Here is a 14,866-nt window from a genome sequence, read left to right as displayed (position 1 = left end):
TCTCTATAATTAAGAGCTGATTCTTGGTTCTTCTCCTTTTCCCCTTTGTTTTGTTTCTTAAATTCCACACATGAGTGAAATCATAAGGTATTTGTCTTTCTCTGGCTTATTATACTTAGCATTATACTCTCTGGATCCATCCATGTTGTTACAAATGGCAAGATTTCATTCTTTTTTATGACTGAACAATACTCTGTATATATATACATATATATGTATATATATACACATATACACATAATACATAATATTATCTCTATATATGTGATATATATCATATGTGTGTATGCATATGTGTATATATGAGATTATATATATACTCTATGTAATATATATGAGAAAATATATATATATCTATCTCACATTTTCTTTATCCATATCACATTTCTTGCTTCCACACTTTGGCTACTGTAAATAATGCTGCGATGAACATAAGGGTGCTAATCCCTTCGAATTAGTGTTTTCCTGTTCTTTGGGTAAATACCCAGTAGTGCAATTACTGGATCATATGGTAATTCTATTTTTAATTTTTTGAGGACCCTCCACGCTGCCTTCCACAGTGGCTGCATCGATTTGCATTCCCACCAACAGTGCACTAGGTCCTTTTTCTCCACATCCTCACCAACTCTTATTATTTCTTGAGTTGTTGATTTTAGCCATTCTGACAGGTGTGAAGTGATACCTCATGTGATTTTGATTTGCATGTCCCTGATGATGAGTGCTTTTGAGCATCTTTTCATGTATCTGTTGGTCATCTGGATGTCTTCTTTGCAGAAATGTCTGTCTGTGTCTTCTGCCCATCTTTTAATTAGGTTGTTTTTTGGGTGTTGAGTTGTATAAGTTCTTTATATCTTTTGGATATGAACCCTTTATTGGATATGTCATTTGCAAATACCTTCTCCCATTCTGTAGGTTGCCTATTAGTTTTATTGGTTGTTTCCTTTGCTGTGCAGCAGGTTTTTATTTTGATGTAGTCCCAGGAGTTTATTTTTGCTTTTGTTTCCCTTGCCTCAAGAGACAGATCTAGAAAAATGTTGCTGTGGCCAATGTGAAAGAAATCACTCCCTGTGCTCTCTTCTAGGATTTTTATGGTCCAGGTCTCACATTTACATCCTTAATCCATTTTGAGTTTATTTTTGTGTATGGTGTCATAAAATGGTCCGGTTTCATTCTTTTGCATGTAGCTGTCCAGGCTTGCCAGCACTATTTGTTAAAGAGACTTTTTCCCATTGCATATTCTTCCCTTCTCTGTCAAAAATTAATTGATCATATAATTGTGGACTTTTTTCTGGGCTTTCTATTCTGTCCTGTGGATCCCTGTGTTTGTTTTTTGTGTCACTGCCATATTGTTTTGGTTACCGCTTTTTTTTTTTCCCTAGGCAAAGAACTTTATTAATCTTGTTTCAAACTTTATTCCCAGGCTTCTTCAGCTTAATTAGCTGCAAAGAATGAATTGTTTATAAGCAAAAACTGAAAAGAGCTGCAGTGTCCAAGGGGCTTGGGCTTAAAAATATTAGAGATCTAGATTTTATCAGATCCATGAACAAAATTTTAAGAAGCAGTCATAATATAAAATAGCAGCTCCCAGTAACTTCTTCAAGTTTTATCTTCTTCAGAAGTTGACTCAATTCAGTTTGCTTCATTCTTGGAAGCTTCATCAAAATTCTCCACAAGATCTGGAACTTCATCATCATCATCCTCTCCGGTAGCAAGTGGTGCTTTTCCATCCACAGATTGTTTGGGCAGAGCTTCAGCCAGTCTTCTTAAACTAGTCAGACGTCTGCACCAAGTTGGTTTAAGATACTGGGTAGCATTTCTGTCAGCTGCTTTGTCTCAGCATGGCCTGTAATGATCAAAGTGTTCGCTGCCAGCGATGCCTGAACTTTGGGGTTGTTGAAGTGGATCACTGTTCCTTGGTTTGTGAACATATTCACTTCTTCAATACCAGAGATATTGTTTACCCCTAACTTCTTTAAGGAGAACTGAAGTTTTTTATCATCTGCTGTGGCTGTTCTATGAACCACCTTCTTCTTTCGGCGAGCAGTTCCTTTCCCAACAATGCGCACTTGTGCTTGCAGTTTGGCGAGTTTCTCCTGGTTCATGATAGTTTCTTTCATCTTGTTGGAGTGGAAATGGGACCGCGCGGGGGACTAGGGTTGGCACTCAGGGGGTCTCGGGTGGACCAGCTGAGATTAGGTGCACACACGCGGGGATGCAAGATGGCAGCTCTTGGTTACCGCTTTTTAATATAACTTGAAATATGGAATTGTGGTATTTTCCAGCTTTGTTCTTTTTCAAGATTGATTTGGGTATTCAGGATCTTTTGTGGTTCCATAAAAATTTTAGGGTTGTTTGTTCTAGTTCTGTGAAAAATGCTGTTGGTCTTTTGATAGGCATTGCATTATACCTGTAGATAGCTTTTGGTAGTATGGACATTTAAACAATACTTTTTCTTCCAGTCCATGATCATGGAATATCTTTCCAATTGTTTGTGTCATCTTCAATCTCTTTCATCACTGTTTTAGAGTTTTTCAGAGTACAAGTATTTCACTTCCTTGGTTAATTTTATTCCTAGATATTTTATTCTTTTTGATGCCATTGTCAAGGAAATTGTTTTCTTAATTTCCCTTTCTGTTGCTTCATTATTAGTGTACAGAATGTAATGGATTTCTGTATATTGATTTTCTCTCTTGTGGCCTTATTGAATTCATTTATCCTAGTAGTTTTTCAGCAGAATCTTTAGGGTTTTCTGTGTAGAGTATCACGTTATCTGCATATAGTAAAAGTTTTACCTCTTTCTTACCCATTTGGATAAGTTTTATCCCTTTCACTTATCTGATTGCTATGGCTAGGATTTCCGGAACTATACTGAATAAAAATCATGAGAATGGACATCCTTGTCTCATTCCTGACCTTAGGGGAAAACTTCTGTTTTTCCTTTTGAGTATTATGTTAGCTGTTGGTTTTTCATAGATGGCCTTTAGTATGATGAGGTATGTTCTCTCTAATTCTACTTTGTTGAATGTTTTATCATGAATGGATGTTGTACTTTTTCAAATGCTTTTTCTGCATCTATTGAAAAAATGATCACGTGGTTTTTATCCTTTCTCTTATTGATACAATGTATCACATTGGTAGCTTTGCAAATATTGAACCAGACTTGCATTCTGGGAATAAATCCCACTTGATTGTGTTGAATGATTTTTAAAAATGTATTGTTAGATTCAGCTTACTAATATTTTGTTGAGCAATTTGGCATCTATGTTCATCAGGATATTGACCTCTCTCTCTCTCTCTCGCTCACTCTTTTTTTTTTGTAGTATCTTTATCTGGTTTTGGTATCAGGGTACTGCTGGCTTCATAGAATGAATTTGGAAGTTTTCCATCCTCTTCTGTTTTTTGGAATAGTTTGAGAAGAATAGGTATTAAGTTTTCTTTAACTGTTTGGCAGCATTCACCTGTGAATGCGTCTGGTCCTAGACTTTTGTTTGTTGGGAGTTTTTGATTACTCATTCAATTTCATTGCTATTCATTGGTCTATTCAAATTATTTTTCCTGATTCAGTGTTGGGAGGTTATACGTTTCTAGGAATTTATTGATTTCTTCTAGATTGTCTAATTTGTTGGCATATAATTTTGCATAATGTTCTCTTACAGTCTTTTGTATTTCTGTGATGTCAGTTGTTATTTCTCCTCTTTCATTTTTTATTTTGTTTATTTGAATCATCTTTTTCTCTTTTTTGATGAGTCTGGCTAAAGTCTGGTGTTTATCAATTTTGTTAATCTTTTCTTTTCTTTTTTTATTAAGTAAGCTCCACACCCAACATAGAGCTCAGCATGGAGCTTGAACTCACCACCCTGAGATCAAGACCTGAGCCCAGACACTTAATCAACTAAGCCAGCCAGGCACCCCTTTGTTGATCTCTTCACAGAACCAGCTCCTGGTTTCATTGATCTATTCCATTATATTTTTATTTCTGTATCATTTATTTCTGCTGTAATCTTTATTATTTCACTCCTTCTACTGTTTTGGGTTTTGTTTGCTCTTATTTTCTAGCACGTAGCTGTAAAGCTAAGTTGTTTATTTGAGATTTTCCTTTTGTCTTGAGGTCAGCCTGTATTGTTATAATCTTCCCTCTTGAAACCATTTCCGTTGTACCCCCAAAGATTTTGGGCCACTGCATTTTCATTTTAATTTGTCTCCATGTGTTTTTTGGTTTCCTCTGATTTCTTGGTTCACCCATTCATTGTTTAGTAGCATGTTATTTAACCTCCATGTGTTTGTGCTCTTTCCAGATATTTTTCTTGGGGTTGATTTCAAGCTTCTTAGCCTTGTGGTCAGAAAAGATGTATGGAATGACTTTGATCTTTTTGAATTTGTTGAGACTTTATTTGTAGCCTAATATGTGATCTTTCCTGGAGAACATTCCACGTACACTTGAAAAGAGTGTGTATTCTGCTGCCTTAGGATGGAATGTTATGAATATATCTGTTAAATCCTTCTGGTCCAGTGTGTCATTTAAAGCCACTGTCTCCTTGTTGATGTTCTGTTTGGTTCATCTGTCCATTGAGGTCAGTGGAATGTTAAAGTCCCCTACTAAATAATAAATAAATAAATAAATAAATAAATAAAAATAAATAAAGTTAATTTATTGGTATCAATTGGTTCCTTTTGCTTGTTTTTATGTTTTATGTGTTTGGGTGCTCCCATGTTGGGTGTATAAATATTTACAATTGTTATATGTTCTTTTTTTTTAGAGAGAGGGAGAGAGACTGAGCAGGTGGGAAGGGCAGAGGGAGAGGAAGAGAAAATCTTAAGCAAGTTCCACAGTCAGCCCAGAGCCCAATGCAGGGCTCAGTTTCACAACAATGAGATCATGACCTGAGCCAAAATCAAGTCAGACACAACCACTGAGCCACCCAAGTACCCCAATTTTTATATCCTCTTGTTGGATTATTCCCTTTATGATAACATAGTGTCCTTCTTTGTCTCTTATTATAGTCTTCATTTTAAAGTCTATTTTGTCTGATACAAGTACTGCTACCCTGACTTTCTTTTCAGTCCCATTTGTATGATAGATCCTTCTCCGTCCCTCCACTTTCAATATGTATGTGTCTTTAGATCTGAAATGAGACTTTTGTAGGTGTCATATAGATTGGTCTTGTTTTTTACCCATTCCATCGCCCTATATCTTTTTTTTTAAATATTTTATTTATTTGACACAGAGAAATCACAACTAGGCAGAGAAGCAGGCAGAGAGAGAGGAGGAAGCAGGCTCCCTGCGGAGCAGAGAGTCCAATGCGGGGCTAGATCCCAGGACCCTGGGATCATGACCTGAGCCGAAGTCAGAGGCTTTAACCCACTGAGCCACCCAGGCGCCCCATCGCCCTATATCTTTTGATTGAAGTGTTTAGTCCATTTATATTCAAAGTAATTATTGATAGATATATATTCATTGTCATTGTGTCACTTGTTTTATGGTGGTTTTTGTAGTTTTCTGTTCCTTTCTTCCCTTGTTCTATTCTGTCATGATTAGTTGGTATTCTTTAGTGATAGGCTTGGATTCCTTAATTTTTTACATATCCTGGGTTTTTTTTTTGTTGTTGTTGTTTATTTACAGCATAACAGTGTTCATTGTTTTGGCATCACACCCAGTGCTCCATGTATATCCTGGTTTTTGATTTGTTGTTACCATTCAATTTGTGTGTAACATCTGCACATAGTAGTCTATGTTAAGTTGAGGTTGCTTAAATTTGAATCCATTCTTTACTCTTTCCCCTACCACATACACATTTTAGGTATATGGTGTCATAATTTCCATCCTTTTATTTTATGAGTCTCTGGACTTATTTTTACAGATACCCTTATTTTTATTGCTTTTGTGCTTCCTACTTTTCTTACTCTTACTTGTGGTTTTTCCTTTCCACTCAGAGTCCCCTTTAACATTCCTTGTAGAGTTGGTTTAATGGTCATGAATTCCTTTAACTTTTGTTTGCCTGGGAAACTATTTAGCTCTCCTTATATTCTGAGTCACAGCTTTGCTAGATAGAGTGTTCTTGGCTGCAGGACTTTTTCCTTTCAGCACTTTGAATATATCATGCCACTGTCTTTAGGTTTGGAAAGTTTCTGCTGAAAAATCAGCGTTATGGGGTTCCCCTTCTATGTGACTGTCCACTTTCCTCTTGCTATTTTAAATTTTTCTCTTTACCACTTTTTCCACTCTAATTATGATGTGTCTTGGTGTGGCTCTTCTTGGGTTGAATTTTTTGGGAGATTTCTGTGCCTTCTTGATCTAGATTTCAGAGTCCTTCACCAGATTTGGGAATTTTTCAGCTATAATTTCTTGGAATAAATTTTCTCCCCTCTTTTCTCTCTCTTTTCCTAGGACCCCTATATTACAAATGTTCTTATGCTTGATGATGTCACCAAGTTCCCTTAGTCTATTCTCATTTTTATAATTTTTTTTCTCACTGCTCAGTTTGATTACTTCCCATTAGTCTGTCCTCCAGGTCACTGATTTATTCTTTTACTTCCTTGAGTCTACTATTTATTCCATCTAGTTTATTTTTAATTTTGTTTATTGTGTTCTTCATCTCTGATTGGTTCTTTTTTGTTTCTTTGTCAAAGGTCTGACTTATGTCCTCCATTCTTTTCTCAAGTCCAGTGACTATCTTAATGATCACTACTTTAATTTCTCTATCAGACATATGGCTTATTTCTGTTTCGCTTAGGTCTCTTGTTGTGATTTTTGTCCTGTTCTTTCATTTGGGAATGATTCCTCTGTCTCCTCATTTTGTCTAACACTCTGTGTCTTTTTCTATATGTCAAAAAAGTCAGCTCTTTTTCCTGCTCTTGAAAGTAGTAGCCTTGGGGAAGAAGAGGTCCTGTAGTGCCCTGCAGTGCAGGGTCCCCTGCTCACTGGAAACTGATGCTTTAGGGGTGTCTCCTACATGTGCTTCATGTGCCCTGCTATTGTGGCTGAGCCACTTTCCCCTTCAGTCCAGTCATCTTCAGTGGCTCTGTTTGCCTCTTGGGGGCAATGTTTCATCCCTGTGATGGTAATGGGTCAGTATGGGGGGACATGGGGCTTGAGTTGAGTCAGACTAAATGCTTGTGAGATGTAGTTGCATGAAACTACTGGGTGCTTTCCCTGCCTTGTCCCCTGAGAAGCTTTTGTTGGTGGAAGGGACATATAGTTAAGACTAGCTGTCTGCCCCCAGCCCACTTCTGGGGCTGCAATCTGACTGGTGGATCTGCTGAAGCTTGCGGGCCAGATTCTTGGTGGTAGCAAGTTAGGTACTGAGTGTTGGTGCTTCTGGTTCCTGCAGGGGGCTGTGTGCTTATGCTGGGAGGTGGGGCAGGGAAATGGTACCTGCCAACTCCTTTGTTCCTGGAGAAGTCTTCCAAAGATCTCTGTCCCTCTAGAGCACACCCTGAGCTGGGTAAACAACTTTCCTTCACATAGGCCCCAGGTGTTTTTCAAACTGCTGTTTCTATGCTGTATCTCTTCAGGCTATCTGTTGTGCTGTCTCTTTAAGGGGAGGGACTCAGTTTCCTCTTGCCCTCCCAGCTCTCCTAGAACAGAGTTCACTGATTTTTAAAATTCTGGGTTTTAGGTCCCACTAGTTATAAGAACTCGTGGAATTCAGCCCCTCTGGTTTTCAAAGCCAAAAGTTATGGAGATTCATCGTCCTTGTAGGGGCTCCCCAGTGTGATAGTCTGTTTTTATCCCCTCTGCCTGCCTTTGGGTCCCTGTCTCCCATGGGCAAGGCTGCAGGATAGTGTAGCTCACAATCACAGGCTATGCCCTCATAGCCTCTTCAATGTAGACTCTTCTCTACATTTAGTTGTGGAGTCTGTTCAGTCAGGCCTTGGGTCATTTCCTGAGTTATTTACACTGATATGAGTGTTATCTAGCTGTATCCATGCGAAAAGATGAGCTTAGGGTCCTCCTACCCCACCATCATCCCAACAATCGTCTCTTTGTTTTCTTGATAATGACCATTTTGACCAGGGTGAGGTGACATCTTCTTGTGAGTCTGATTTGCATTTCCCTGATGATTGGTGATGTTGAGCACTTTTTCACGTAACTATTGGCCATTTGTATGTCTTCTTTGGAGAAATGTCTGTTCAAGCCTTGCCCATTTTTTAATTGGGTTTTTCGTGTTTTTCTCGCCATTGAATCGTAGGAGTTCCTTATGTATTTTGGACATGAATCCCTTATCAGGTTACATGTGGTTGCAAGCCAGGTATACAATTTACAGATATTTTTTTCCCATTCCATAGGTTGCTTGTTCACTCTGCTGATTGTTTCCTTTGCTGTGGATAAGCTTTAGTTTGACTTAGTTTAGTGTTTGGTTTAGTTTATTTTGATGCAGAGTTTGATAAGACAGTGTTTTGCTCCAGTCTCGGAACTCAATGAAGCCTTCCATGCAGAAATGAAGATGAGGCTGAGATCTATCAGAAGAGTATAATTGTTATTAGTTCAAGAAATAGTTGTTGAACACAATGCTGTATGATCCTAATACGAGTTCTCTGAGGGGTACTGAGGAGTTTGCACCTTCCAGGACTGTGCTGTCCCCTAGAACTCTCTGTGATGATGGGAACATTTTATTTGGTATCACTAACCATGTGCTTATTAAGCACTTGAAATGTAGCTATCATGGTGAAAGAAGCAAATTTTAAATTTTATTTAATTTGAATTAATTTAAATTTAAATTTGAAAAGCTATATGTGGTGACATATTGGACATATTGGACAGTGTGCTTCTCAAAGATCACAATCTACTAGAGTAGATAGCAGATGATAATTCTAGTTACTATATGACACGGGAAGTATAAGTAATCTTTTTTTTTCATTCAATAAATAATTTTTGAGAACCTAATATGTGCCAGCATCATAATATGGAGATGACTAGGCCTTGACCGTGTCACCAAGATGTGCCCTATTTAGTGGGATTCTAACACCAGTCAGGTCAACTTCCCACTTTTGAGAATTTTATGGTAGTATGAAGAACATCTCCCTGAAAGCCTCACTGAAAAAAGCCTTACCTCAAGGTCTTTTAAGGACATGGGGCTGGGGAATTTTTGCCTACTGTGATTTGGCCTACTCTGGCATCAGAATCTTGACTATGATCATCAGTAGAGACCCGCTGGTCCAGATGTACACATTTGCACAAATCTGACAACATTGAAAATGATCTTTTAACTTTGAACTATACAATAAGACCACAGAAGAATCTGGTGATAATTCACCATGTCCTACAGTGAGAACCTACACTGAGTTTACACATCACTATATATATCTATATAAGGCAGCTTTAGGACACACAAGGTATTCTGGTACCAATTCCTTATAAATACAATTTGGTAAGAGGCCTTAAGCAGCTTCTGGCCCTGTCTGGATTATTTTTTGTGTGCTTCACTTTCTTCTTATCAGAACATGAGCAGTATAGTCTGTGCTGGAACATTCCCTCCTTCCTTCCTTCCGGGCTTTTGGTTACCCAGACCTCTTTTGCTTTATGCACTTACTCAAAGCGTGCTCTTCCTCAGCTGTTCCTAGGAAAGGTTTTGTAAGATGTTACTGTAGCTCATATCTAAGTTGGGCCTTCTGCTCCTATACCTGCCTTCTCTGCAGCTGCTATGTTCTTTCTGGGAGATGACCTTTCTTCTAAGTGCTGTGCTAATGGGAGCTTAGTTTTAAACTCATTTTAACAGGAAAAGTCACTTCTGGCTGGAAACACATCCCTGATTATACAGCACATGGAACCACCTATCACTCTGCTCCCTCCGCTGCTAAGTAGAGGACTTTGCTGCTAAATCACATACAAGATGCTGTGGAGTCTGCATATTCTGGCCACTGAGGACAATGCCTTATGCTGTGCAGTGGACATTTCTTGGGACTTCAGCCTCTTTCTGTGATGATTAATTCCCAACCTTCCCCTCTCTGTGGTTATCATGAGTGATGACTGTGTTGTAGCATGTGTCTTTCCCATTCTGCCAGAAATGACTATGCTGGAGATAAGGACCGGGTCAAAGATTCCTTGTCTTAGAGTTTAGAACTATGTGTGGGAGAGAGAGAGATTGAGAAATAGAAAGAGGAAGAGAGAGAGAGAAAGAGAGAGAGAGAAACTAATTATTACTGGATGGACCTGTAAAGCATCAATTGCAGACCAGATAAAGTTGGTCCACAGAGACAGTGATGAGGCAAGTGCCTTGGTCCCCAAGACATCCTCATTTCCTTAAAACAAATTTTCCTGTTTGCTTAGGTGAGTTGGAACAAGTTGATTTCTGCTAACACACACACACACACACACACACACACACACACAGAATAGGGTCTCAGCAAATGCAACTTGTGGCAGGTAGAATTTTAAGATGGCCTTTGTGATTCTTATCTCTGGCATCCATGCTTTTGTATAACCCTTTCCCCTAAGGGGGAGGGAAACGTCAACTTGCTTCTGGTTCATAGAATATAGTAAAATGAAGGGAATTTTCAGTCAATAATCACTGACTTTAAGTTAACCAAACAAGAGATTATCTTGGGCTGATGTAACCTCATCAGGTCAACCCTTGAGAGAGGGCCTAGAGGTTAGAGGTTCTGTCTTTTCTGCTGGCCTTGAAGACATAAGATGCATGAGCTCTATACCTGCAAAGAACTGAATTTTGCTAACAACTGCATTAGCTTAGACAACGACCTGTAGCCTCAGATTTGACCCTAGATGGGCTGACACACTGGTTCTATCCTCATGAGACCCTGAGCTGGGGACTCAATTATACCATGCTTGGACTTCATGTATGGAAATTTTTTAGTTTTGCGATAATTTGTTACACAGCAATAGAAAGTAATACAGAAGGCACATGATTAGCTCTGTTATTATTCAAGCCCCACACTACCTCCTTCCTTTAAACAATAACTAACATTCACCTTCTGATCTGATCTGTAATCACTCCAGTCTCATCTAGACAGGTCAATTAGATATATTCCTACTTCTCACTTTTTATCCTTCCGCCTTTTACCTCTATAAATCTTGTGAAAATCGTCACTCAGCTCTGATTTCTATGGAATTGGTGGCTTTTCATAAAGAATAGCTCAGCTGCTGCCACAGTGAAGTGGGAGTGGGAGATTTTTAGGAATGCCTGGTCCCAAAGACAAAGCACGTGTGAAACTGCATTGGCTCCAACATGAAATGTGAGTACAAGGCTGACGAATGGAAATTTCCTCATCTCTTCATGGACATAGGGCTCTCAGGAGGAAATTAGACAGAGATTCTGCTGTAGCAGGAAGCACCCAGGTCATCCCACCACTGGCCAGAGTCCACAAGTTATAGGCACCAGCAGGCCCCTGGACACTTAGAACTTTCTGGAAAACTTGAAGGCTAAGATACTTGAGATTTGGGTGCTGGGGCTGTTGAATCCTTTAATAACCAACCCAGTTCTAAAAGAGTAATAATATATGGCAGCCACATAACATTTTCCAGGTTCCAAATTGCTCTAGACTCTTTATCATTTGGTTCTCTCAATAGCCCTGGAAGCAAAGCAATTTTCATCATCCCTGTTTTACAGCTGTGAAAATTAATACAGGAAAACCTCACTAAGGTGGAAAGGTTTAGCAGGGGGAGCTCTCATGCCCTACTACTTGAGGTCAATTGCAAATCCAAGAGAAGAGACAGACCTTGCATGTGGATCTTAGCTTACTATCCCAGCAGGAGGAAGAAAGGCTTATCTTCTCCTCTGGCAACAGCCCAGCCAATGAGAGATAGCCACAGCTTAACCAATGAGAAGCCACTATACTTCCAACTCCCAGTTTACTCCAATGGACTTTTTGTTTATAACAGCCCTCCCAACTCCTTTCCTGTCTAAAAGAGTGTGCCTCTGCTCTGCTCTTGGGACTTGTGTTGGGTTTTGCTATTGTTTTGTTTGTCCTGGGTTGCATTTTCTTTTATTCCCAAATAAACCCATCTTTTGCTGGCAGAATAACTGGCAGTTTTATTTTTAAGGTTAACACAGAGGAGGAAGCAGGCTCAGAAAGATTAAATGCCCAAGATCACATAGGTCCGCAAGTGGTAGAACCAGACCTGAATGTAGTTCTTCCTCTCAGCGAGTCCTTACTCATTCATTCCTTCTACAAAGATGTGCCCAGGGTCTTCCAGGTACAAGGTTCTGTGCTGTGTCCTGGCAATGTGGCAGTGAACAGTATCGTGTGATCCTGAGCCAATCAACAACAAGCACAGAAACTAGTTAAAATGTGACAACCAGGGTGGCTCAGGCAGTTAAGAGTCAGACTTGGGTTCAGGTCAGGATCTCCAGTCCTGGGATTAAGCCCCACAGTGGGCTCTTGCTTTGTGGGAGTGTGCTTGTCCCACTCCTTCTCCATCTACCCCTCCCACCCTCTACTCATGCTCTCTCTCTGTCTCTCAAATAAATAAAATCTTTTTTTAAAATGTGATAACGAAGGAGATGTGCAAGGTTCTATGAGAGTTTATTAGAGGGGCCTCTAACCTAGCTTGGAGAGTTGGGAACTTTTCTTCTGAGGGAATAACATTTAAGCTAAAATCTAAAAGCCAAAAGTTGTTAATCAGAAGATTGGCAGTGGGATAGGATTTCGGAAAGAGGGCACAGCCTGACACGTTCAGGGAAGAGAAAGGTATGTTCATATGGCTTCAGGGTAAAATAAGGAAGGAGGAGGACAAGATGGGGCCAGGCAGGCTGGCAGGGACCAGACCATGAAGTACTTTAGAGTTCTGGTTAAAGATTTTTGTGGTGATTCGAAGTGCAAGAGAAACCTTGATAGTGTTCAACCTGGGAAGTCGCACATTCAGATTTGTATTTTTATTTTTTAAGATTGTATTTATTTATTTGACATAAAGAGAGAGAGAGCACAAGCAGGGGGAGAGGGAGAAGCAGAATCCCTGCAGAATAGGGGAAGCCGGATATGGGACTTGATCACAGGACTCTGGGATCATGACCTGAGCTGAAGGCAGTGGCTTAACCCACTGAGCCACCCAGAGGTCCCCAGATTTGTATCTGGAGGTCGAGGAAGGCAAGAGTGGAAACAGGGAGACAAAAGAGGAGCTACTGCGATAATTCAAGCAAAGGATGTGGTGAGTGCCATGGCAGTGGGGGTACAGGGATGCAGATGGGCTGCGTGATTGGATACCATGGTGGTGAGGGAGAAACTAGGATCAACGATTTCCCTCTTTCCATGGTGTTCCTGATCTTTTAGGCTTCTTTTGTTTGCTTCCTTCTTACAGAATGAAGACAAAACCAGGCTCTTCCCCACAGCAGAAGGGACACAGAAGAAGGTCAGCCAGGCCTCAACTTAGTTAAAAGCTCTTAAAAATAACCCAACTTAGAAAAACCCTTCATATATCCCATTGTTAGGGATTCCCAAAGGATCAGGGAAGCAGGCAAAATGTTTCCACTTGATATTCACCTGTTTGATCAGACTCTTTGAAGAAGACTTTGAACTTCTCCCCAGGTAGGAAAAACAAATAACTTGTTAGGTAACAGGAACCAGGGAATGTCATGTTCCATAAATCTTCAAAATATTATATTGAGGTTCAGCACATTGGTTTACCATAGTTTCTAAAGTGCAAGGCTGCTGATCTGGACAATGATAAGAAAATGATTTGGAATTTTAAAAAATGGTTCTTAAATGTTCTCCTCAAAATCCTGGGGGAAGGGAGGGTTTATAAGTAAAAGAGGATACTATGCAGGGTGACAGACTGGAAAGAAAAGAATTTGGTGGCATTCAGTTCATGCCTGGTGTCTTGCCATGTCTTGAAGAGTGGGGTAGTAGAAGACACACAGGGCTGGAATCTGGGATGGGATCAGATCCTGCTTCATTCGTTTCCTAGCTGTGTGACATTGGGGATCTGAATCGCCCCTTTTGTGTCACAAGTGACCAAAACCTCTACTTAACAGGTTATGACAAAAAGTAAGACAAGACTTTTGAAACCAACACAGTACCCAGAATGTAGGAGACGTTCCGTAAATGTTAGTGACCATGTTGTCAGCTTATACTCAAAAAACAGTTTTTATTATGTTTTGACTCTAGTGCTGAATAAAAAATTTTCACTCTTATTGGCAATAATGGAAAAGGTCATTTGAATTTGAAATTGAGGGCTCATGAAAAGGTAACTTGAGTTTCAAAAAATATATAGTTACAGAGTTCTCAGTACTCATAGTACTGAGTACTAGTGGTATTCAGTACTAGTAGTATGCAGTACTAGTAGTACTCAATACTAGTAGTACTCTGTAGCAGTACTGCTACTACTGGTAGTCATTTTGCAAGGTGATGGGGGAGACCAAAAGAGGCATAAGACACAAATGTGCAGACTAGTGGGTGAGACACAGTAAAGATCTAGAAAGGAAGGTCGTCAGTTCTAGGTCAGTTGAGCTTCAGGTGAAGATGGAGAGGCTGCGTTCTCTCATTACTGAGACTTCCTACCTGGCAGGGGTGGCAGGGCCGGGACCATAGCTGGTGGGTCTTAATGATAAACCCACTCTCCCCATGTCCTAATGCAATCCCTAACTGCTTGTTCAGAAAAAGTAAGGAAGGAATCTTTCCTTACTCATTCAGAAAAAATAAGGAAGAACTGTTTTTATCCCCCCATAACAATTAAGAGTTGGTTTGGAATGGGTCTGGATAAAACATGGCAGCTTCAGGATGTGTGAGATTACTGCCCTGACATTTACTTGCAAAGCTGAAGTCATTTGTCCTATACCCAAAATGGACAACCCAATGAGCCTTCAACAATTAAAAAAATCTATATATGCTTTAGAAATTGCTGCCAGAGGGGCACCTGGGTAGCTCAGTGGGTTAAGCCGCTGCCTTCGGCTCAGGTCATGATCTCAGGGTCCTG

The 14,866-nt window shown here is 39.8% G+C and overlaps 1 pseudogene; it reads right to left on the bottom strand.

Annotated features, from left to right (window-relative positions):
* Window positions 1-1,373: 1,373 nt before the first annotated feature.
* LOC123949186 lies at window positions 1,374-2,157 on the bottom strand (annotated as a pseudogene).
* Window positions 2,158-14,866: the final 12,709 nt, after the last annotated feature.

This window comes from Meles meles, chromosome 8 (assembly GCF_922984935.1).
Source record: "Meles meles chromosome 8, mMelMel3.1 paternal haplotype, whole genome shotgun sequence".
In the NCBI taxonomy this organism is placed as follows: domain Eukaryota; kingdom Metazoa; phylum Chordata; class Mammalia; order Carnivora; family Mustelidae; genus Meles; species Meles meles.
This window is presented reverse-complemented; position numbering and strand designations above follow the sequence as displayed.